This window comes from Monodon monoceros, unplaced genomic scaffold, assembly GCF_005190385.1.
Source record: "Monodon monoceros isolate NGI ecotype Baffin Bay Population unplaced genomic scaffold, NGI_Narwhal_1 Super_Scaffold_2, whole genome shotgun sequence".
In the NCBI taxonomy this organism is placed as follows: domain Eukaryota; kingdom Metazoa; phylum Chordata; class Mammalia; order Artiodactyla; family Monodontidae; genus Monodon; species Monodon monoceros.
The window spans coordinates 96,069,875-96,094,466 of NW_021703776.1; the positions used below are offsets into that span (position 1 = coordinate 96,069,875).

The 24,592-nt window shown below is 38.6% G+C and overlaps 1 protein-coding gene across 1 annotated transcript in view; it reads left to right on the plus strand.

The window, feature by feature from the left end:
- CNTNAP2 (contactin associated protein like 2) overlaps positions 1-24,592 on the plus strand; it is a 2,079,227-nt gene that overhangs the window by 527,717 nt on the left and 1,526,918 nt on the right. The gene's annotated exons all lie outside the window — the stretch shown is intronic.

A 24,592-nucleotide genomic window follows, 5' to 3' on the forward strand; every position in this document is an offset into this window, starting at 1 on the left:
TGATAGTGACCATGCAATGTTAATGAACAAATAATCCCAAACCACCTTGGAAGTCAAGAATAGAGTAACAGCGCTGCTAGGTTGAGCCTGTATGTATTGCATATGGTGAGCACAGCACGATTCCATGAGTACTTCTGAAATTTCAATCAGATTCCACTGCATTCATTTCTCAAGTTGTAAACAAATATTTAAAGGAAACTAAATATGTACTAGGCACTGGGGAAAATATGGACTAATATCCTGCTCTCATAGGGCCTACATTCTGCTGGAGAGCTCTGTTTTCTACAAGACAGGGGAGGGGAATAGGTGATCTTTAAATCCAAGAGTTTGAATTGCATCAGTGCTATGACTACTTCATAGATATTGAAGTACCTATGAAGGATATATATTGAATATATTCTTTTATGTCCAGATGCATTTGAATATCTCTTATCATTGGTTTTTAAAGGATTCCCCTTAAAAAATAAATGTTGATACCTAGCCTAATAGGAAGAATCAGTTATTATGAAAATTTTATTATTTGAAAATAATTCCCTTCTCTGTAATGCCAGATCAATGTGGTAGTCATGTGCAAGAAAGTTATTATACATGAGAACAGCATTTATTATCTTCTTCTGGGATTAAAAACTAACCACAGGGCCTCCCTGGTGGCGCAGTGGTTGAGAGTCCGCCTGCCGATGCAATGGGAGAGGCCACAACAGTGAGAGTCCCGCGTACCGCAAAAAAAAAAAAAAGAAAAATCTAACCACAAATTTTTAAAATATTAGTTTAAATTATCTTCAATCAATTTGGAATCTTCTTTTCATTCATACAGCCAGACTGCCCACTTTTCTAGTCCACTGACTTAGTAGAAAAGGAAATTGAAATATAAGTTTTAAGGGATTATTATTTCTCCTCATTCTTGATGACTTTCTATAACATTCCTTTTCAGATGGTATATTAGAACAAAACATTGGCCTCTATACATAGGTGCCTAAAAATACTATGTAATAATAAGAAATATGACTTGACTCCTTTAATTCTCTAGAAGTTTCATAATGAAACATACAACTTCCAGATACCATCTTAGGATGTGGTCAGTGTATTTTTTCGTGGGACTTTGGAGTAGATTCAGCCAATATTTATCATAACATAGGGACAGATGGTGCCATTAGTCCTTGCTGCCCACATGGTTCCAATGGTGTACTAGAAAAATTAAATACTATGTAGATTACATTTATTTAATCAAGTGTTCTGCCAATGAAGCACATTAACTTGTATGTCTAACTAGCATCCTTTCTCTGAGAGAGGTACATGAGTTACCTAAGAGATCACTGTTACTAATTGTGTCATTTAATCGTAGTTTTATCATTTCACTGAGAAAATTTTTATTTCTCAACAATTGAGTAACTCTAGAACTCAGTATCTCCAGTGCCTAGCTCTCAAAAACCACACAATCTATCAAAAAACAGTCCTTAAGATCTGTAAGTAATAACTGGTGGTTAAAAGCCCAGGGTCTATAGTTAAACTGCCATGAATAAAATCTTTGCTTAGACGTTTACCAGATATGTGACCCGGAGCAAGATGGTAATTTCTTTGTGCCTCATTTTCCTGATATACAAAAACAGAATAAATATAACACCAGCCTTATAGGACCACTGTGCGGTTTAAATGAGGTAATACATGGACAATATCTTGCCTTTGTAAGCACCTAACAAATGTTATCTGTGATCGGTGTCATTGCCTTTGTAGTAGCCTTTGTTCCCCTCTGTCACGTATCACCATAGCAATGAGGGGTAAACTAGACTTAAAAGTTGTTTGGTGGTACTCACGTAAATGATACAGACATATGAATTTAGACTACATGGGTATATATTTGTGATAGTTTTAGGCTGCATAGGTATTACGTGGTTTGGTTTTTAGAAGCAAGGTATTCGATGATTCTTTTCTCAGGTATTTTAAAGCTAGTGAAAATGGAAATTTGCATTGAAAATTTAGGGAATATGTTTAGCCATAGGGGATAATCATGCAAAAAAGGAGGGGTGACAAGGGAGACAGAAGAAATAAGCAAAAACTTCATTTGCTTTTGTAAGATTTAGTTGTTCATAGTGAAATTCATTTAATTTTATTGCAATCAAACAACACTTTCCATAGAAAGAGGTGGCAGGACGTCTGTGTGTGTGTCTTTGTCTGCGTTCAAGTTTTCTTATGTTATACTTGGCTAAACACCAACTTTCTCCATGACAGTCAATTAAGGATTCTATTTCATGGTGGAGAGGGCGTCACGCGGAAATTTGATTTCTGTGTCTAAAAATGGCTGAAGGTGAAGAGTTCTCAAGACAGACACAGTTGATTCCCTAACAATTATTGACCCAAAGTAGAGATGGAATTCCCTGGTGTTAAACAGACTTTCTTTGACACAAGCTCTGCAATGAAGCGATTCATTTATAAGGGAGGCACCAATTGAAAATACCACTCTAATCACGGTTAATTTCTGTGCTACTTAACTTTAATGATATTAATCAGAGTGAACTTATTTCATGACACAGCAATAGTCATAAGAATTGTTCTTCTACAAGTCCTACTTTGAATTTTATGACAATTATGGTGTCATCATGTATCACAAACCCACTGGAAAATATTGCCATGGGGTGACATAAAAATGAAGAAGAGACTATTAATGATTATCTTAATTATCCTAGGAAGGAAATCAAAGCTCTTCGTCAGTTAACTACGACTCTTATTAGCTGATTAGAGCACCCATGTATAAGCTAAGATATTTAGCTATTAAAACTTTCTGCCTTTATCTTTTGTATATAGCCTATGGGACGCTTCCCGAAAAATCAAAATCATTGTAAATGTTGGCATTTTCAAAAACATTTTCTCTACAATTTTACTTGACAATCCTGTTATAAGCAGAAGGAAAGAGCCACAACGGTACCTTGGAAACACACTTGTAGTCAAAAGTGAACTGTTTACTTTTTGACTTGGCCTCTGATGAGCAGGTGGCCTTGAGCAAATCACTCCATTTTGCAGATCCCTAGTTCCCTCATTTATGACTGGTCCTCCAAATGCCCACCCTGTCTTCTGAAAGCCAAGTGAGATAGATGAGTTATAAGGCAGCAAATTGCCATGAAATTCTTTGTGTGTTTATTATCACTTTTATACTATATTCTAAATATGTGTTTAAATGTAAATCTCACTAATGGACCATGAGGTCATCAAGGGCAGGAACCATAGGCAAACTGAAATAAAAGAAAGAAGGAAAAAAAGAAAAAGATGGATGAATGGATTTTCTTTTGAGAAAAAGGAATTTTCTTGGGACGTTTGTTCCTTAAGATCTAAACAGTAAGCCAACAACGTCCGTGAGAATCTTTCATTTATCTGTCGCTGCCTTATAATTATATCTGCCACTCCTTTTTTATTATCAGAAGATTTGAACATATTTTAAAGTCTGACTTCTCCTTTATACTGACTGCCGTGCATGCCTGATGAAATATAACAAATTGAACAGTGGTACCATTATTAAAACAATCTGATAAAAACCTGCAGTTGTGAGGTACACAAAAGATTATATTTGCTTTCTTCAGGGAATCAAAAGCGTTTCACATTTCGAATTATTTTCTGGAGTCTTTTTATGTGAATATACTATATTTTATCATGCAGAAATATTGTGTATCTTTTTTTCTCTTGCTAAAGAGAGTGAGCAGGATATCTAAATAAATTGTTATTAAAGTATCAGGTTTTCACATATGACAGGATCCCCATAGAAAGAGGAACCACATTTTAATCAAAACTTGATTTGCTGATAATACATTTTTAAAATTTCTTAATCTCTAAGGAGATATTTTTTGCAAATAACCTCACATAAGAGTTTCCTAAATGTGATGTGATTCACATAATTATAGGAAGTCTTCTCTTAACAGGATTCCTATCTGAGCAATTTCATTTACCACTGTCTCTTTAAATAATACCAGTCTCCCAACAACTGGGTTCACATTTCCGTCCAGGGCATTTGAACTGTAATTGCATAAAGTACAAACGTTGCTGCTGCTAGCTCTTCAGTTCATAGATACAGAAGTAACAGATGCTCATCAAGATCAGTAACCAATCATGTCACGTCTTTCAAAGTCAGGCGGTGACTGGTCACTGCACGTCTGTTACTCAGGTCCTGCAGGGACAGGGCCTCTGTGCTGCTGTTCTGGCCACTTAGAGCTCTCAGAATGCCTTGTGGCTAAGCCCATTTTGTTACAACGTCTATAAGTCTTTTGTCTTGTTTTGTTTATTGAACTGTTTTTACTATTGTTGCTTTTTTTTTTACCATCATATTTTTTAATTGAAGTATAGTTGATGTACTATATTATATGGTACTCGTGTACAATACGGTGATTCATAATTTTAAAGGTTATACTCCACTTATAGTTATTATAAAATATTGGCTATATTCCCCATATTGTACAATATATCCCTGCTACCCCTATATTGCCTCTCCTGTCTTCCCTCTCCCACGGGTAACCACTGGTTTGTTCTCTATATCTGTGAGTCTGCTTCTTTTTTGTTATATTCACAAGTTTGTTGTATTTTTTAGATTCCACATATAGGTGTTATCATACCGTATAAGTCTTTTCAGCACATGGTTATTAATAGGTTTGGGTTGCTCTAGAGTCTGGAAACTAAAATTACCAGGGATTGAAATAAATATTTTGTATCACTAAAAAGTTTCCAGGCTTTTTAACGTCCTCATTTGCAAGTTTCTTGATGCTTCTTGAAGCAAGAATCTGCTCTTAACCAGGAGAAAGTGATTGTAGCATTTGCCAAAAATCGTGTAATTGTGTAAAAAGCAGTTTTATGGAACAAGTTAATGTTTTCTTATGCTCCCATGTATTACCAAGGAAAGGGAAATGCATCATGACTGACTTTTTTAGAGGCCTTCTTTTTTCTTTTTCTAATCTCTGAGCCAGTTTATTTTGGGTATAAAGGAGAAAATGAAATTTAGTTTGTGAAGCAAATAGTACATTGCATTTGTCCTCCTGATTAAAAATGTGTAGAAAAATTTTTCAAATAATCTTGAAAACTGTCACAGGAACAATTCCTAAACGAATGATTCCTCACAAATTCGCCATCTTGTGATTCTGCTATGATTTGGGAAAATGCACAATGCACTCATTCCTAATTTTAATTTGTCTTGGAATCTTACTCCAAATTAGTACCTACATGATATGTGATGCATACCCCTATGTACATGTATAACTTCTTAATTACATGCAATTGCTAACCACTTTAACAAAGCAAGTTTCGCAACTTTCTTAATATTTCCACTGGGTATTCAGCTTCTTTAAGAAAATACTGAGAAATAATGATAAAGATAAATGTAGTAATTTATATTTTGTTTCTTTTCTCTAAGCAATTCATTCACTGAGAAAAATGTGTATTTTTTCTTTTCAACCAGAAGATAGGAGAGGACGCTCTGTACGTACCCAATATTTTTTTTTTTGTGGTACGCGGGCCTCTCACTGTTGTGCCCTCTCCCGTTGCGGAGCACAGGCTCCAGACGCGCAGGCTCAGCGGCCATGGCTCACAGGCCCAGCCGCTCCGCGGCATGTGGGATTCTCCCGGACCGGGGCACGAACCCGTGTCCCCTGCATCGGCAGGAGGACTCTCAACCACTGCGCCAGCAGGGAAGACCCCCCAGTATTTTTTCCTGAATGTTAGAATCTTAGTCACTTCAGTGAATTCTACCCCTGCTAACTACGCCCTCAAGTTACCCCTTACACGTTTTTCACTCAGGCTCATCTCAAATCCGTGTATCAGGCAGTGGTCAAATTGGCATGAGTACAAGGATTTAATGTGTAAATTCAACAGTATTCAGAGATGTATTAAATGGGCAAATCAGTTTTCAGTGACTACTTTAACAATGGATGACCTTTAAATGGTAATGACTTGGGTTGGATTCAAACCAGTGACCTAAAAGTTTAAGGTCCTGAAGCCCATTACTAATCTGCTGAGACATCTCAGGATGCACAGAATCACTGACTTTAAAATGCCTTAAAGCTGGTCAGAGATGACATCATAACCAGAAGACGAGGAATGTATTTTTCAGGTTCCTGGAGACAGCGGGCACATTCGTGTTTTTCATCTCTAGTTACTGTCATCCCAGCAGTCTTCTCTAGTCTCCTACACTCCCTGTTGTCTTGTAGAAATACTTTTCTGTCAGAGTTTATGCTTTCATGTGATAAACATTTACATCGAGGCCTGTCACAGTTGCAAGCATTTAAGATGCATTTAGAAAACGCACCTTCGTGTTACATTTGAATTGACATTTTCCCTGCATAAAAATCTTCGAAACGTATACCAATAAAGGCCAACATCTTAAAAGCTGGCTTCCTTTTATGCTTAGTAAGAGCTATCCTTTAGGAAATTGCATACGCTTCTAATCGGCACTGGCTAATTGTAGGTGCTTTCAGCCAGAACACGCCATGGGACACACAATAAGCAAACTGAAGAAATGTTTAATTGCATGTGCAATTTTAACCTATTGTCAAGAGGGAAAATTGAAGGGATGAAAACAACCATTTTGACTGTGGTTAAGAAAGAATTAAAATATAACCGGAACAGTGTGGACCCTCAAGGAACAAACCTCAGTTCAAACATTGAGCTGTCTGACCTTGGACAAGTCACCTAGTCACTTTAAGCATCAGTTTTCTCCTTTGTAAAATGGGATCATCGTGCTTTTATTGTAAAGTCGTGGTGGGGAAATGAGATAGAAGCTCTAAATCACCTAACGCAGTGTAAGTCATATGACAGCTACTCTAGGAAGTGATGGCTATTATGACTATTCATATGAATATTAATCACCTTGATGCTCACCCTACCATAACATCAAAATGTAATCCTTTGTTTACCCTACATTTAACCAGTCACTATGGTGTAAAACTGCTACGAAACACATTATCCATCATACTCACCAATGTTCCTTCCATTGGGCTCTAATATACAGTAAAAGAGCTCTGGACTTGAAATCAGGAAAGTGAGTTTTAATTCTGGTCTTGTTGTTTACTCATGTGATCTTGAGCAAATCATTTAACATCTGTGAACCTCAGACTTTTTAGCTATAAAACAGAGACCTACTTCATGAGATCATTGAAAGAGTTACATAATATGAAAGAAGGTAGCACTGTGCTTGACATTTTAGGGACTTAATAGTGTTTAATTAATGCTAATAAATTGCTTCCAAATATAGTAAGTGCCTTCAGAAATTTATACTTGGAATTAAGTCTGTTTTCTTTTACAATTTGATATATATTTTATGCCGATGCTTTGAGTTAGTTGTCTTTTTTAAAAAACTTTTATTTTATATTGGAGTATAGTTGATTAACAATGTTGTGACAGTTTCAGCTGCACAGCAAAGCGACTCAGCCATACATATACATGTATCCATTCTCCCCCAGACTCCCCTCCTATCCAGGCTTAGTTATCTTTTTTGGGGCATTGTTTGCCAAAAATATTCTGCAAACAGAACTAATTTATTCAGTCCACTTTCTGTAATCCATTAGAATTATTTCCTCATATTCTCTATATGTATTTTTGAGTTTTCCTCTTTTAATTTTCTCATTGCATGTGAGTTCTTTTTATCGGAAATGGTTAAGGTATAAATTATTTCTAAGCTAACCTAGGCTCCAGGGTCCTTAGAAAGGAGAAAGGTGTTGGAAATCATAGATTTAGTTCCCATTCTACCATTATGACCTTTGACTAGTCACCTCCACTCTCTCACCTGTTGTTTTCTCACCCATCAAATGATGATGTTGCTGATGTGACTGTTTTTATCAGTATCAAACAAAATTCTGAGCAATTAAGTACATTTTTAAATTACAAAGTAGTGTTACTATATTAAAGAATGCCGGAATAAAGACATCAGTAAACAGGAAGTTTGAATATTTATACCCTGGTTTTATGAAGCTGAAAATAATATTTTGAGTTTAGGGGAAAATTAGATACTTTAAGAAAATAATTAGAAAAGTAGAAAGGTAAGTGTTAATGTAAAAACAAAACAAGTGATGAAATTAAAACTCAGATCCCCCAGAGAGCTGGGGAAGAGAGCTACTGTTTGTAAGGAATAAAGAAAATACTTTTTCTATGAAAGTAGTTGGAGTAGTGTATAAGCAATAATTTCATTTTCAGTATCTAGATTTACATGGATCTCCACGTATTCCAACACCATTTCTTGAAAAGACTATCCTTTTCTCATTCACGTGTTTTTACTCCTCTGTCAGAGAACAATTGACTGTATTTGCGAGTCTATTCCTGGGCTCTCTATTCTGTTTCATTGGTCTATTTGTCTGCTTGTTCACCAATACCATACTGTTTTGATTACTGTAACTTTATAATGTCCTGAAATCAGGTACTGTGAGTCCTCTAACTTTTTCAGAAATATTGTATTGGTCATTCTAGGTCTTTTGTTTTTCCATATAAACTTTAGAATCAGTTTATCAGTATTCACACAATAATTTACTGGGAGTTTGGTTGGGATTGTGATTAATCTGTAGATCAAATTGAGAAGAAAGAAGATCCTAACAAGACTGAGTCTTCCTACCCATGAGAATGGAATATCTCTGAATTTATTTTGTTCATCTTTGATTTATTTCATCAACACTTTATAATTTTTCTCATATAAATCTTGTATGTATCTTGCTAGGCTTCTACCTGAGTATCTTATTTTTCATGTGCTAATGGAAATTGTTTTGTGTTTTTAATTTCAAATTCTAATTGTTCATTGCTGGTATATAGGGAAGCATTAACTTTCGTATATTAACCTTGAATTCTGCAACCTACTGTAATCATTTATTTGTTCCAGGAGTTTGTTGTTGTTTATTCTTTGGAATTCTCTACATGAACAATCATGTCATCTACATACAAAGACAGTTTCCATTTTTCCTTCCCAATATGTGTAACTTTAATTTCCTTATCTTATTGCATTAGCTAGTTGTTCCATTGAATTTATAATGTTGAATAGGAGTGGTGACAGTCAACGTCTTTGTCTTGCTATCTATCTTAAGGAGAAAGCATTTAGTTTCTTGACATTTAGTATGATGTTAGCTGTAGGTTTTTTTTTTTATTTTTATTTTTTTTTGTGGTACGTGGGCCGCTCGCTGTTGTGGCCTCTCCTTTTGCGGAGCCCAGGCTCCGGACGTGCAGGCTCGGTGGCCATGGCTCACGGGCCCAGCCGCTCTGCGGCACGTGGGACCTTCCCGGACCGGGGCACGAACCCGTGTCCCCTGCATCGGCAAGCAGACTCTCAACCACTGCGCCACCAGGGAAGCCCAGCTGTAGGGTTTTTTAGACATTCTTTATGAAGTTGAGGAAGGTGCCATCTATGCCATGTTTGCTAAGAATTTTTATCATAAAAGTGTATTGGCTTTTCAGTCTTTTCTTTATCTATTGACCTGATTACACGATGCAAACTGTTACATTTAGAATGGATAAACAGCAAAATCCTACCATATAGCACAGGGAACTAGATCCAATCTCCTGGGATAAACCATAATGGAAAAGAATATTAAAAAAAAGAAGGTATATATGTGTATAACTGAGTCACTTTGCTGTACAGCAGAGACTAGCACAACATTGTAAATCAACTGTATTTCAATTAAAAATAAATAAAAGATTTTTCTTTTTTCGCCCATTGATGTGATAGATTACACTAATTGATTTTTGAGTATTGAACCAAACCTGCATAACTGGAATAAAGTCCCCCTAACCATGGTGTATAATTCTTTTTATACACTGCTGGATTGTATTTGCTAATATTTTGTTGAGGATATTTGCATTTATGCTCATGAGAGGTATTGGTTAGTAATTTTCATTTCTTGTAATATCTTGGTCTGGTTTTGGTATTAGGGTTATATTCATCTCATGAAAGGAGTCTGAAATGTTCCATTCTCTTCAGTTTTGGGGGAGATTTTGGAGATTTTGAGAGGATTGGTGTTAATTCTTTTTTTCAGTGTTTGGCAGTACTCACCTGTGAATCCATATGGTGCTGGGCTTTTCTTTGTTGTGAGGCCTTTGATTAATGATTCATTCTCCTTATTAGTAATTGGTCTGTTCAGATTTTCATTTTCTTTATGATAGGTTGTATGTTTCTAGAAATTTGTCCATTTCTTCTGGGTTATTCAATTTGTTGGCATGTAATTGTTCATAGTAGTCTTTTATGTTCCTTTGTATTTGTCTGATATCAGCTGTAAGGTCTCCTCTTTCACTTATACTTTTGTCTTTTTTTGTTGTTGTTTTTGGTAAGTCCAGTTAAAGCTTTCTCTATTTTATCTTTTATATTGTCTTTTTATGCTCTATCTCATTTATTTCACTCTAACGCTTGTTATTTCCTTCCTCCTGCTACTTTAGGCTTAGATTATTTTTCTTTTTCTAGGTCCTTGAAGTATAAAGTTAGGATGTTCCTTTCAGCTCTTTCTTTTTACTTAATGTAGTCATTTATTGCAATGGATTTTCTTCTTAGAACTGCTTTTGCTGTATCCCATAAGTTTTGGTATGTTATATTATTTTCATTTGTCTCAAGTTTATTTTTATTCACCTTTTGATTTTTTTCTTTGACCCATTGGTTATTCGTAGCATGTTGTTTAATCTGAGATGGGAAGATCTTTCTGTTATATTCCCATGATTATACAGTAGTTCTGTTGATGTGTAGTTCGGTTTAAGTGGAGAGCAAGCATTCTGTAGTCCAGTGATTAGGTCTCAGTCTTCTAGTGGGCATAAGCACCTGGTATGTGACCTTCACAAGTACTTTTCCCCCCTTATGTGATACGGGAAGACCAGAGGTGGCTGAAATCGGTAATTTCTCTTCCACCATGTGGAAGACTAGAGGAGGCTGGACTTGGGCATTTCTCTTTGCCAAGACTGGTTTGGCTGTAGTCAAACCCCAGTCTTAGGGCCAGGTAAGTCTAGGCTAGGCCTATTTTAAGGAGTACATAATGTTCTGGTTGTTTTTCAAAATTTTTCCTTTTCCTTTTCCCCTGCTGAAAGCACAAGGATTTTATCCCACCTTTATTCTGAAAACCTGGTGGTCCTCCCAGAGGTGAATCTCATGAAAGTGTGGGTGCCTCCTCCCAAGGCTGGGCCCCCAAGGATTTTTGGCTCTGAAGCTAGTCCACACTCTGTCTCCAGTAATTAGTCAATTACTCTTTATGTTCTCCTACCGGTTGCTGGCTCCAGCAGTGATTTCTATTCCTGGTATGTTGTGATTCACTACATTTGCCTCTCTCTGCTTTGCCTAGTGACCTCAATTCTCTGATTAAGCTAAGAAGTATTACTGATTTTTTGTTTGTTCAGTTTTGTTCTTGTGAGGACTAGATTAATGATTTCCAAGCACTTGACATGTCTGAGCAAACTAATATCTTTTTTTTTTTTTTAAATAAGTTTGCAACAACTGGATAACACTTCAGCTTTCTGAGAGTCTGCTTTCAGGAAGCCCAATGGTACATAAAGACATAGTACCTATATGTTTATAAAAATTACATCTGACAACGAAAAAGTCACCTCTCTCGGTAGTAAAAATATATTGTCCCAGGCATTCAAAGGAAGGTTTTAAAGAATAAGAGGTCAAAGACGTATTTACATATTTGTATCTTTTTAATGCATCTTTGATTGCAATAGCTATGTGTTTCTATAGAAAAGAAACTATAAAATACCAGTCTTTGTTTATCTCGAAATCTCGTTAGTTAGCTCTAACTAACCACCACTGTGGTGGTTAGTTAGACCACCATAAATGAACACCCACAAAGTCTGCAGTCCAGCGGGGGGATTCCTGTAGCACAATGCAAAACTAAGATACAACCCATCAAATACTGCACACTGAACATATGCTTGCAAGCCAGCCAACGATAAGGATCACAATATCCTCTAAGGAAAATTAGGAAGCATACCTAAAATTATACTGGCCTTATCAAAGAAATCCGAGGGCAGTGCAAAATCCAAAAAGGATATGCACAAAAAATTGCTTAGGTTCTACTTAGTATCACTTACCTGAATAATATGGAGTCAAGGCTCTGGGGGGAAAAAAAAAATGTAGATTAAACAAGGACTTTTTTTTTCCTAAGCAATTTTATCACCATTTTGTTCTTTAGAGGAAAAAATAACTAAGGCCAGGGGCTTATCTGATGGCAGCAGAGTTATTCTTTAGCTAGACAGTGGTACAGGGCTGATAGCTGGTATGCTTCAAGAGATCTCTATTCATTACTTAAATATTTTTCTCAATGTTTGGTGAAGCCACTAACCCTAGTCCCCCAGATGTTCCTTGCTGCTTAGCCATCCGTGGAGGTCTCCTCAAAGCGCCTGGACTATTTGAAGCTGTGGGTAGCACTTAACGGTCACAGTACTGCCACCACCCTACTCTCACGTTTGTCATGTTGGGCCAGGGTCCATGCTCTACTGGTTGTCAAATATTTGGAATATCATCCTTTAAATTGTGGAAGAAGCAGACTGTGATGTCTGCACTATGATGTATGATGTCAAGAAACTTCCTTCCCATCTTTAAAAATTATTTTAATGATTTAACCTATAGACTGGGGTGCTATTTAGAGTTTAATACCTTTAGTTTCAATCCTGTAGTGATTTGGATACAAATGATATCATTGAGTATGATTTTAAAATATTGCATATATGTAGAATTGTTTCTGAAGTAGAACTAATAGGATGATATATACTCTGGTATCCGATTGGCAGATTTATTCTGAAGTTGAGAAATTCGTATGTTTTAAAGTAACCCACTTACTCTTTCCACCAAGTCTTACAAGCATGAAAGAGATGGCCTCTCATATCCAATCAGCAAGCAATCCAGTGAACTTGAATGGAAAAAATACAAGATATACGTGTGACCCACCTGGAAAGTGATGAAAAAAGTAACATTTGAGTTGAATTTCTTGTCACAACAAAGTGACAACAAGAGACAGGGAGAAGGATGAGCTGAAGAGTGAATTAATCATTTTGAGGAAGATTTGCTTTTTATTACATATTTAATTTTGAAGAAAAGTAGCTATGTTGTATTTTCTTTGAAAGCAAGTAAGGCAAATCTTTTTCTTTTTCATTGTGAAACAACAACACAAACTCTAATTCATATTAAGTAATTTTTCTTGAATGCAAGTTCTAGAGAAACCATTCAAGTTGGTATCCACTTATTCCTACATCTGTGCACTTTACTACCTCTGAAGCATTGAATCAAAATAGATGAACATAAATCAGGAAATGTCTATTAATTGCAGAGCATTGCAAACTTATTTAGAAAGAGTTCTATTGAGAAAGATTTTCCTATACTCTAAATCAGAGCTGTCCAATAGAATCTCTGCAGTGGTAGAAATGTTCTATATCTGCTTTATCCAGTATAATTGCCAATAGCCACGTGTGGCTATTGAGGGCTAGAAATTTGACTAGTGTGACAAGGGTCTGATTTTTAAATTTCATTTAATTTTTTATTATCTTAAATTTAACCCTTCACATACCTAAGGGCGTCTCACTGCTGTGGCCTCTCCCGTTGCGGAGCACAGGCTCCGGACGCACAGGCTCAGCGGCCATGGCTCACGGGACCAGCCGCTCCGCGGCATGTGGGATCTTCCCGGACCGGGGCACGAACCCGGGTCCCCTGCATCGGCCGGCGGACTCTCAACCACTGTGCCACCAGGGAAGCCCCCACCACATATTTTTGAACTTTAGTCATCTGGTAACCCATTTACCCAGAGTCTCCCATTTCTGAATGATTATTAATAGTGTCAGAATTTGTATTTAAAAAGTAATGGTTTTGCATGTCTTCCATTTTAATTTTCAGATGCCTGTTTTTAACGTCCTTGAACATACTAAGCATCATATGTAGACAATACTGAAAACTTCAAAATTAAGACAAATTTACTTCCATCCAAGTAATATATGCATTGACCACGTTGCTAACATACCCCAGGAAAGCTCGGCTGTTTCTCTTACATCATACTGATAGTGTCTGTCTGTTTTTATGTGAAACAAATCTTCAAGAGAATCTTTAAAAACAAAGATTTATTTTTTCTCACAAAGCAAGTTATCCTTCCAATAAATTCTGAATTCATTATTGTTACAGGAGAGGAAGCAGAGTCAGCAGATGCATCTCTGCTTGTAAGATATCCTGTACCTATTGTGCACTAACATTTAGTCAATTAATAGGAACTTCAGTAACACAATTATTTTCAGTTCTACAGACAAACCAACATCCTAAACTGAAATAAGCCGCATGGCCTCAACAAAGTGAAACAGAGGCAACAGACATTTCTCTGGAAGGAATTCCAGGAGGGCTGGTTAAGCATAATAGCCTCATGGCATGACTGCTTTATTTGGTTATGTCTACAAAGAAGGCAGAAATCAAACCAAGTAAACTATTTTTAGAACTAGTAACTCTATCATCCTTAAGGTCCAACAAAACAAACATCTGTGGTCTTAAATAGGCCTCAAACTCATCTTTATCAGTTTTTTTTCTTGTATTTACTTTACCTCTGTTCTTGTTCTATTTGTCTTTCAATTTCTCTCTCCCTTCTTTGCTCCAAGTCTCTCATTATTTTTATTTTCTTCTCTGATCAACTCCCTCCATCAATGCTTTCTTTCATTTCATCTTCAAATATTTTAAGTAAGAGACTTCTATAGGTCATATGTCCATCCATTTTGATTGTTAGATGAATCATATTTCAAAATTGCCTTTGAAAAAATTAATTGATACAAAAAGTTGGAGCTCTAAAGAGAAGGAAACAGTGTCAAATAATAAATACATTTTATACCCTGCAAGCATGGAGACAGAATATTTTTGCATTGACACACATGGTCAGTTTTAAAGTATGTCATTTCCACTCACTGTAAAAATTACTTAATTATGCCAGCAGTCTCCAGGGTGCCACATGCATTGTAAGCTTAGCCTCACTGCCCATTCCCAGAAATTATGTTATATTATATTCTAGTAATGGTATATGGGGCAGGGGAATAAAAAATGTTTCAGATAACATGATTTGGGATGGAAATCTGATAAAGGCAGATACTAATTTATTATATAGAATTGTGAATTTAGAGGGAATCTTAGAACTCATCATTTGACCGACGAAGAAGCTGATATAGTGATAGACTGAGTGACTGTTCAAGGTCAGACTGTAATTAATAGAGAGCTCCTAAGTCCATGTTATCATCGGACTCTTACAAATAGTGTACACTTAAACGTAAACTGGGTCCTATGTTTGCCAAATAAGCTAGAGCAGCAGTCCCCAACCTGTTTGGCACCAGGGACCGGTTTCATGGAATACAATTTTTCCACGGACGGGGTGGAGGAGATGATTCAGGCAGTAATGCGAGCAATGGGGAACGGCAGATGAAGCTTCACTCGCTCGCCGCTCCACTCCTGCTGTGTGGCCTAGTTCCTAATAGGACATGGACCAGTACCTGTCCGTGGCCCGGGGGTTGGGGACCCCTGAGCTAGAGAACACGAAACTAATGTACGGTTAGTTGGTGTCAAATATTCCCCTCATCTTACATATGTCAGGTTGGTGGAAAACAGTCAAGGGCAGTCAGGGAACTTTGAGTAACTGACAAGGTGGAAATTCAGTCTGATTCTTTATTAGGATATTAGGCTAGAAACACCCTCGAACCTTATCTAGGTATTGTCTGTTGACTCAAGCGAAACCCAAGCATAAATATGGACTCTAAGAGTGGGGGAGAAATGTCACCAAAAGCTCCTTTCCTGGCAACCTTTCTTTAAAAGGGCATTTCTTGGGACTTCCCTGGTGGCGCAGTGGTTAAGAATCCGCCTGCCAATGCAGGGGACATGGGTTCAAGCCCTTGTCCAGGAAGCTCCCACAGGCCGTGGAGCAACTAAGCCCGTGCACCACAACTACTGACCCCGCGTGCCACAACTACTGAAGCCCGTGCGCCTACAGCCCATGCTCTGCAACAAGAGAAGCCACCGCAATGAGAAGCCCACACAATGCAATGAAGAGTAGCCCCCGCTGGCTGCAACTAGAGAAAGCCTGCGTGCAGCAACGAAGACCCAATGCAGCCAAAAGTAAATTCATTCATTCATTTAAAAAAATAAAAGGGGCACTTCGTTCTACCTAGGTGATCAGATCCCTAAAACTTCTGGGATATAAAATGCTGAAATTTTCTCATGAAAATGGTCAGCTGCTGTCCACTAAGCTGAGAGGAGGGGCCTCTCAACAGCAAGGATTTGATGATTTGATTGGGAAGGACCCTTGTTCCCTTGGTAATCTCATGACTTTAAGATGCTCAAACATTACCCTTGTGGTAATGCTTCAATAAAAGATTTGAGCTAAAAAGCTTTTAGGGTGAGGTGTTGACCTCAGTCTCAGTGTATTAACTAACGTCATCCATTTAGGTAGGACAGAGAAACACTTGGGGCAAATAGTTCTTTGTTGCGGCGGTTGTCTTGTGCATTGTAGAATGATTAGCAACATCCCTAGCCTCTGAATGCCAGTTACAACCCTACTGGTGACAACAACCAAGAATATTTCTAAATATTGCCAAATCTTCCCCAAGGAGTCAAATCTCCCCGCGCTGAGAGCCACTGTGGTAGAGGAATGGATGTGAAGTCACCTTTGTGTTGTACCTGCTGTGTTTCTTGTATTCTATGGGTGCTGGTGATACACCGGTGACCGGAACAGAAATGGCACCTGCCCTCAGGTATACAACATAGTGATTAAGGCAGGCATTAAGCAAGTAAATAAATACAAAGGACTAATTGTAATAAGTAAGTGAGATGAAGGAAAAGAATGAGGTCCATGGAGGATCTTCTCAGCCTGGGTGGCCAGAGAAAGGCCATCTGGGCAAGTTTTGAAATCTGAAGAATGAGTGGGATTTATCTAGATGATTTGTTATAGGAAAATCAATTTCAGGAGGAGGGAAGGCCGAGGGTCTGGAAAGAGTTTGATGCAATAGAGGAATCATAAAAGTTCAGTTGGCCAGAGCAGAATAAGTAAGGGGAACAGTGGCGCAAGCTGAGGCTGGGGAGAGAATCAGGGCCATAATCTTACAGATTCATGCATGTCACACTAATAAATTAAGAATTTATTCTAAGTAAATCAAGAAGCCATTGAATGTCCAAATTCTGGATGCCTGAGATTAAAATGCATTAAGTTCCATTGCCTTGAAGTACAAACTGCAAAATCCAATGGTGGAACTTCGGGATAACCTAGCAAAATGCATCCTTGAAATGAAAGTCACCCTTGTAAAAGTTGGCAAGCCTGACTCTATGTGAATTCAGAAATTTCAGGAATTATTCTATATAATCTATTGGGGTAGTGGTGACATTTTTCATGTCTTTCTTGGTAGCCATTGGTGCTTTCCCTATCAGATTCATTTCTAGAAGCCAAGATCAAGAGCTAGTGGGTGTACCTGGATTCTTTAGGGGGAGGCTCATAAGTTAACAGGATATTAATAAAACTTCTGCTTCTACTCTTGGCCACCTCATATGCCTGCAGAGACCAAGGCAGGAAGGCTGGTTCACGCTGGAATGCAACGTTGGAGGAATAAGAGATGCACGAAAGCAAGGGCGAGGAGGGGGAGAATTATGGATTCAGATCAAGATTGGGACACAAATACAAAAGTTAACAGCCACCCTTGACAGACAAAAAGAAATGTGGTGGAGGGATCCTCAGAATTGAGTCTCAAAGGAACTTAACAGTTGCTGCGTGAAAGTTGTTGCATTGATCCCACAAGTGGGGCAAATGTATCCATGGGAAAGTACAGAACAAGGGGCCTGGCTCTCTCCATATCTCCCTCCTGTTGACGTGGATTTTAAATAAGGTTTGAAATTAGCCATCAGAACTGTGTCTTCCCTATACACACAGAGACCTTACTAAGTAAGTAAAATCGACTGCCGTCCACTCTTTGTAGTTTTTTTTTTGTTGTTTTAATTAGTTTTATTTCATTTTTTGATATAGCAGAGAAGGGATGGGGAGAATATGGAAAAGTTTCTATCTTTTCTAGGGGCACCTGAGCCATTGTCTGGGGACTTCCCTTCCCCTCAGCTTCACTAAGGCAGTTTTGTTTCTCTTTTCTACCCCCTTATTGTATTTGGCCTTTTACATGTAATTTACACTTTAAAGGTTTTGTCTCTGGAGACAGTGGTCATTGCAGACACTTAGTGTCATCAGGGTAGTCACTAGCTTGGAATCAGTGACCATTGGAAACCTCTCAAAACTCTGTCACAAGATTATAGGATAGTTCAGGATAAAGGGCTAGGACGTCTCACTCAGTATAGGTCCATATCTAGCTAGTCTTCTTGTTGGGAATCATTAGTCAAGTGAAAAGCTGTCCCATTGGCCAATAACAAAGCACTGCAGACTGAGCAAAAGTTCAGGTGTCCACCTGGTTCCCTGGGTGTTGACTGCCCACTAATCCTTCACTTCACCCGGTGATCTCCTCTGTCACATCATGTCTCAGTATAGGAAGGACGCAGAGGTTGGCACGATATAATCACTGCTCCTCTTAAAAAGATCTTACATATGTATTACATATGTATAATATATATATATATAATTATCTATTATCTATCCAGATTGAAAAGATTCTGTATATTTTTTATAAATATATATATATTATATATATATATGCAGAAGATGGAAAGGATATAAAAATGCATGATACCAAAATATAGAGGAGGAAGATAAAAGATAATCATTTGGGGGTATTTGAATTGGGTGTTTGATTAAGATTCCCCCCCTCCCCCAAAGCTGTGAAAATAGTTGGAGAAACAGACCAATTTGTATAAAAGTGTTACCCTTAAAAAAGTATTAATACGTGATCATTCTGCCCTCCTGTGTGCCAGTTTCTTTCCTTTAAAAAAAAAAAAATTCCTCCTACCACTAGAATTCTGATCAGCTTTTTCAATTTAAGATAAAATGGGTAACCTAACATTCACAGCACATCTTGGTCAAAATTGATTATAAACAAGTGTTTTTTTCCCCAAGATACACCTTACTTAAGTTTTAGAATTTACCTTTCGCTTTTTACCCCTTTCTGTCACTGAATTCAAAAGTCTTCATAATAATATATTTTAGATAATCTTCTTGGGATTTTTTGTGCTGCCTTTATTTTTTCTGTTGGTTCACTTTTTTCTTTTAATGTATACACATCCCCGTGATGTTGATTTCTTCAAGCTGACCTGTGGTCCCTGCCTTCAAAGTTATTGCCAGAGATGAAATGCCCTTCCTAACCTTCAGCTTGAATTTCACTCGCCTCTTTGAAGTACTTCATTTGGTTTTCAAAACTAAAACTTGTAAGAAATCTCAGACTTTCAGGACCCTAAGTACAACATCAGGAATGCAAGAGGGAAAAAAAACCATACAGACATACACAAAAGGATACAGTATAAAATACTCAAAGAATTAACAGAATGAGAAAAGGAGGCGTTAAATCCACATCAAACAAAGCTTTGAACATTAAAGCAAATGAAAGGGAAGGGAAGAAATCTATAAGGAAAGCAAACAGTCACTGCTTCTGACAGCTGTGGTTATTCATTAGTGTTCCATCATTTGCGCTAAATGCCCAGTCAATACTTTTGCTTCTCTGGCAGGCCATTTGCTTTGTAGCTTGATTCTTTTTTTTTTTTTTTTTGCGGTACGCGGGCCTCTCACTGCTGTGGCCTCTCCCGTTGCGGAACACAGGCTCCGGACGCACAGGCTCAGTGGCCATGGCTCACGGACCCAGCCGCTCCGCGGCATGTGGGATCTTCCCGGACCGGGGCACGAACCCGTGTCCCCTGCATCGGCAGGCGGACTCTCAACCACTGCACCACCAGGGAAGCCCTGTAGCTTGCTTCTTCATGGGAAAGGATTCAGCTTGTCCTCGTGTTTGTCACTGCTGCCCATAACGACTACCCTGACAGTGTCTATAAGCTGTGCTGGCTCTAGAGAAGGTGGAGAATTTTTTTTCCCCAGATCCCAGTTCTTACCCCAGCATCTCCCCTGCAATCCCCTGTTCACAGTGTTGTCACTTACGTTGATTCTTCCTGCATAAAATGCTGGAAGAGCTCATTTTATGTGGTTTTCGAATTATAACAAATTCCTTTCCAGTGTGACTCCAACTTGGATTTCCTGCTCATCCTTTGTGTCCATCACAGCATAGAGCTTAGGAGAACTTGGTTAGAACCCAGGCTCTAGACTCAGGAGATGTGAGCTGAATCCTGGCTCTGTCGGCCACTTGCTCAGTGACACTGGACAGGTGACTTTAGCTCTCAAGACTGCACCTCCTATCCGCGGAGCTAATAGCCAGCCCCAAGGGTGGCTGTAAGAAAAAAGTGAGCAAGTGTATGTATATAAAGAGTTAGCTTGGGGCTTCCCTGGTGGCGCAGTGGTTGAGAGTCCGCCTGCCGATACAGGGCACGCGGGTTCGTGCCCCGGTCCGGGAAGATCCCACATGCCGCGGAGCGACTGGGTCTGTGAGCCATGGCCGCTGAGCCTGCGCGTCCGGAGCCTGTGCTCCGCAGCGGAAGAGGCCACAACAGTGAGAGGCCCACGTACCGCAAAAAAAAAAAAAAAAAAAAAGAGTTAGTTTGTTACCTGGAGGTTGGAAGATACTGAAATAGAATTTGTTGAATGAATGGGACAGAGTAGATATGAACAGATCTGGCTCTTATTATTAGCACTCTCTTCTATGATTGCTCTTCTCTCCTCTGGAATGCACTTCTCCATCTGACTCATCCACTAAGATCTGTCTCAGCCTCCACTCGAAAGCCTTCCTTGACTCGCTGTCACTCATTCCTTGTCCCTTCAATCACGGTGTCTTGTGTGTGCTTCATTATACAACCTGTTACACTGCCTTTGACTGCACTGCACGTCTGGCTGTTCTCCTAGACTGTGAGAATCACTATTGCTCGAATGTGTTTGTTCATCCTTTCAGTTCCCTCTGTTATCATGTGCCTGGAACACGATAGGCTATTTGCTTGTAAGTAGGACCCTGGTAATACCATACAGTACTCAAAATAACTAGTTTCTAATAGTGGAATTAAGACACTGTGTCAGAGCTATTTTAGACTGGGAATTATTTTGAGGCTGACTCTAAAATTATTTCCTACTTAAAGCTCAGGTGAGATTTATTGGTAAGTTTAGGATTAAGAGACCTATTTATAAGTTTTGCATTGCTTATTATTTATTTTTCTTGAAGTACGTGCCTATAGAATACAGAAATAGCCATGACCATAAGAATACAGAATCAGACAAAGTCGTAAATTCATGTTTAAATGACCACTTGGTAATTGTCCGGGCACGGAAAGTAAATAGAAAATTCGCTCTGGGGCGATATATAATTGAGAAAAATAAATGCATACTTATACAAATGCCTGATGACACATTACTGAATTTCTTCACTATTCCTTCAAAATACGTGACACAGAGAGAATCACTGTGGTAGATGGTCTTCACAAGTTTGAAGTTCTGGACTGTAGGTTTTAACCCTATTATCTGGGTTACCAGAGGCCAGTCACTTAATCTCTTTGCTTGTCAGTTTTTTTTCTTCTGTAAATAGGAAGTAATAATACTCTCCTACCTGCTAAAATTGTATCTACGAGAAGGAAATGAGGTAAAGCAAGTGCAAGTTTTTTATACTTGCAGGTTCCATAAAGTTGCAGGTACTGTGAAATAGAGCAAGTTCCTGGGTCTTTGAAGTATATGTACAGTAAGAGGGGCCTGTCACTTTAGACCTCATATATTATCCACTACTATTTGTCTACTACCTCACTCATCTTCTCAGGGGCTAATCTGTCTGGACCTCTCACATTGCAGTGGCTCTAGTTGTGATTTATGTACAGTTTCAGCAGCAAACAACTCTCCATAGACTGTATATTGAATTCGTTTTCATTTACCTCTGGGAGAATAAAAGAACATCACCCTACTCAAATTGATAGGCACAGCTTTTGATGAATCACTAATATAGTTTCCTCCAGGATCGTAGCAATTATTATTTAGGAAAAGACTATTGGTACAAGCCAAGTTATAATATAGATCCCTTTGTATTTCAGCATTTTAGCCTAATGAATATCAATTAGTTGCCTATCTAAAGGACTCAGTGGAAAAACATGGGAGCTCCTGCTTTAGCAGCTCTGTAAGCTCTTGGCATGTGGAGCTCCGTCATGTTCATCTCTCCATCCCCAGCGTTGGCTCCAAGACTTGATCCAAGGATTCAGAAAATGTTAAACTGCTCCTAAAAGCATCTCAGTCTCAGTGTTGGGCCTTGGGGGTGATGACTTCCATATGCCAGCCGGAGAGAGACAGAGTAGCTGTAATAGGTCATTAACATGCTCTCTCCATCATTCACCTTACCCACAACATTGAGGTAGAACCACACGGAAAGTACATAGGTTTTTGGCACAGGGGCCAAAGTACCTAAAGTATGCTACTTACAGCTAAACAATGGCTTGAAACTTTGTCTGAATCTCCTGCCTTGAGCTGTGTGTGGCCCACTGGCAAAAAGCTAAGTCTGCGGAGAAAAGGGTGGTTTGGGGTCCTGGCTGGGCTGCAGAAGGCGCATTGTCAGCCGTGCCTCGGGGGTATCTAATGCTGGCGGGCTGAACTTGAACCTACTATTTCCTCTCCTTGGGCTAAAAAGAGAGTACCAGGGTTCAAGAAATCAGAGATCAAAACTCCAGATCCTTCAACAATATCTAGCCCTGAGAGGTTTTTGTTTGTTCAACAACTTTAAATTTCTCCCAAAGTGTTTCTTAAAAGGCAGTGCTATTAGACAGTTGTGCTTTGTTACAATACAACCACATTGTCTTCTGATGCCTCTACAGGCTTGGTACATGCCTTTATGTTAAGGGTTTGCCCCTTGCATGCATTTATGTCTGACACACCTTGACCAGATAATCAGGTTAACATTTTAGGAGTCTATCATTCTATGGACTCCCTGGGTGATTTTGGACAAGTCACTTAATGTAGCCGAGTCCCAGTTTTCTCACCTCTGCTGTGGAGCAGGTAACTATAATACCTGTCTGCCTATATCAGTGGTTATTAGGATTGAAGGTGATCAATATGTGAGCATGCTTGGCAGTCTTTAGGTAGGAAGAAGTGTTCACTAGTGAGGAAGGATGCAGCTTGTACTAGATAATTGCCTGATAAGGTCACACCTCTATTATGCAGTTATAGTATTTTATAATACAATGCCTTCAGTAATCAGGGAAATTAAAATAAATGGGGGCCCCAATTACATCTAGAAAGACATTCAAGAAGACAGACTCTCATTACAGGAGAAGTCTGTGGCAAGATACAGAACAACTCCAGTATGTTTTCTTGACTGGTTGTGAAATGCTTCTCTTGATTGTATTAATAGACATTCACTTTGGGTGGATTTCCTTGGGTGCAGCCATAGAGGGGGAAGATTCTTATGTCTGGTTAGCATAAGTTAGAAATAGTCCACTTTAAATTGCCAAGGAGAGAGCCATCAAAAAATTCAGAGGGCTGTGAATTGGTTTGTGTCACAAAATGTTTAGACGTAAACCTTTTAAATTTGACACTTTCCTTTAGCTCACCTTGATTTTACTCATTGAGTAATGATGACAAGGACAGGAAATGACAGTGTTTGTGCCAGAGACTCTTCACAGCTCTCTAGTATTTTATATAGTACTCCGGTGATCCTGGCGATTCGGTAACGTTTGCTCTCCACTGTACAGATGCTTAAACAGAGGCTTAGTGATGTTAGCTCTTTGAGTAAACAAGTCATACGGATGACCCAAGACATTGTGAAAATAGGGGTGAAATGACTTTAGATCATTAAACAACTTATTTGAAATTATTCTCTGATTCTTATTCAACATGTTTAACAAATAAATGATAGAAAACACATTTTAGCAACTTCCCTGCTGGTCCAGTGGTGAAGACCTCGCCTTCCAATGCAGGGGGTGAGGGTTCGATCCCTGGTCGAGGAGCTAAGATCCCACATGCCTCGTGGCCGAGAAACCGAAACATTAAACAGAAGCAGCATTGTAACAAATTCCATAAAGATTTTAACAATGATCCACATCAAAAAAACCTTGAAAAAAGAAAACACATTTTAGGCAGCAGCTCAATAAGCTCCCAGATGTTACCAAGTACAGTTTTAATTTGCTGTATGTGCCTCCAACTTCAGGTGTTCTTTTAATATTCCATATGCTCGTCCATTTTGTTTACCATCTGCAAAGCTGTAAACGATGCGCACATTATTGACTGGACTGAATATTTACACTGTCACCTTATAAAAATCTCAGTTGTTTCCCTCCAGTTGCACAGATGAGTTGTCTACTCACCAATGAAATAAATTGAATTCCCCCTTTTCTCTCAATAACCTGAGGCTAATCTTTTCTTTCAAAGACCAGGTTCTTAAAAGTGAGGACTGGAATAAAAGATTCTGTGGTTGGTCTGTGGTCACTGACTGGAAGACTTGTGTCTCTTAGTGGGTAGCTGTGCGTGTGAGTGCCAGGGCTGCTGTAAGTCTGATAAGTGGGGAGAAAAATGGCGTTCAGCTGCTGAAAACAACATCTATTCCTTAAACCATTTTCTGTGTAATTAGAATGAAGGATGCCGGATTTTATGCTCACTTAAAGAGCAATGAAATGATTGAAAACAGC